Genomic DNA, 1,663 nt, shown 5'->3' with positions numbered 1-1,663 from the left:
ACTTAGCTTAACAAATCTAATATTTTCCTTTCACCCGTCGTAATATTACTTCTTTCACTCACAACTTCTTCTCTGATATCTTCCTTTTCAGTAAAGATCAATGCAAAGTAGTTAATAAACTACTAACAATTCATATCTATTCCTTTACCCCTCTGAGCCAATCTCATTTCTCCTCCAATGCATCTATGCTATTCACTTTAATCGCTGCTTGTGGAAGAGAACTCATTTTTTTAAATATACTTTTCCAATTCAATCAAATCAAATCCAATTCAGAGTCTCAACAAGTTGAGACATTTCAGATCCAGGCTGACAAGACAGGGCAAGCGACCAAACCACCCTGTCCTGGGCCCGATCTACATGAGCCAAGCTGATTGGAGGAGGGGGAGGTTTCCTCCTCCAAGGCTTGATCTCATTTGCATCTTAGCCAAAAGGCCGAGATGCCACTTTTAAAAATTGCTTCATATGAATATGAAGCTTAAATATAACCCAATGGCCTCAACCAAGTGCAGCATCCTCTCCATACGACACTTGATCTTAGCCAAAAGGCCGAGAAGTGATTTTTGTTTTGTTTTTTTTATACTTTTCCAATTCAATCAAATCAAATCCAATTCAGAGTCTCAACAAGTTGAGACATTTCAGATCCAGGCTGACAGGACAGGGTGAGCGACCAAACCACCCTGTCCTGGGCCTGATCTACATGAGCCAAGCTGATTGGAGAAGGGGAAGGTTTCCTCCTCCAAGGCTTGATCTCATTTGCATCTTAGCCAAAAGGCCGAGATGCCGCTTTTAAAAATTGCTTCATATGAAACATATGAAGCTTCAGTGTAACCTAATGACCTCAACCAAGTGCAGCATCCCATCCATACTACACTTGATCTTAGCCAAAAGGCCGAGAAGCGATGTTCTATTCGCTCCTTGGGTAAATAGGTTTCTCCTAAATTTATTACTGGTTCGATTAGTGACTATCTTATATTTATGGATCCTACTTCAAGTGCAAGTGGAAACAGCTTTTCACACATCTACCCCATCAACTCTTACATAATCTTAAAAATTTCTATCAATTCATCAGTTTGAGAAAAAAGAAACCCACTCTGTTTAATCTTTCTTGATAAACATCACCTTTCAATCCTGCAATCTATGGGCGGCACGGTGGCGCAGTGGTTAGCACTGCTGGCTCGCAGTGCCAAGTACCTAGGTTCAATTCCAGCCTCAGGTGACAGTCTGTGTGGAGTTTGCACATTCTCCTAATTTCTGCGTGTGTTTCCTCCCACACTCCAAAGATGTGCAGGTTAGACGGATTGACTATGCTAAATTGCTAGTGTCAGGGAGATTAGCAGGGTAAATACATGGGGTTATGGGGATAGGGCCTAGGTGGGATTGTTGTCGGTGCAGGCTTGATAGGCTGAATGGCCTCCTTCTGTACTATGATCTGAGGGGAAAAGAAGCACTTACCCTGGTAGAATGGAGGAGGTCAGTCATTTATTTCTGGCATTGCGCCCTGCCCTCTTGTGGAGAGTGCTGGCACTCAGCAGCGTGGCCACTGTCTCCCAGGCGGGGTTCATGACCTTACTGGTGGGTCTCCTGCCAACCTGAGGATAGATTGTTCCCCTTCTCTCCTCCACGGCATCCAAAGCTCCTGTAAGGGCCCTCTTGGTGAAACATG

The 1,663-nt window shown here is 43.8% G+C and overlaps 1 non-coding gene across 1 annotated transcript; it reads right to left on the bottom strand.

The window, feature by feature from the left end:
• Positions 1-704: 704 nt before the first annotated feature.
• Positions 705-901, bottom strand: LOC144504983 (U2 spliceosomal RNA). Its single transcript, XR_013499749.1, has one exon. It is a non-coding gene; the product is annotated as a U2 spliceosomal RNA (small nuclear RNA).
• Positions 902-1,663: the final 762 nt, after the last annotated feature.

This window comes from Mustelus asterias, chromosome 15 (genome assembly GCF_964213995.1).
Source record: "Mustelus asterias chromosome 15, sMusAst1.hap1.1, whole genome shotgun sequence".
Taxonomy (NCBI): domain Eukaryota; kingdom Metazoa; phylum Chordata; class Chondrichthyes; order Carcharhiniformes; family Triakidae; genus Mustelus; species Mustelus asterias.
This window is presented reverse-complemented; position numbering and strand designations above follow the sequence as displayed.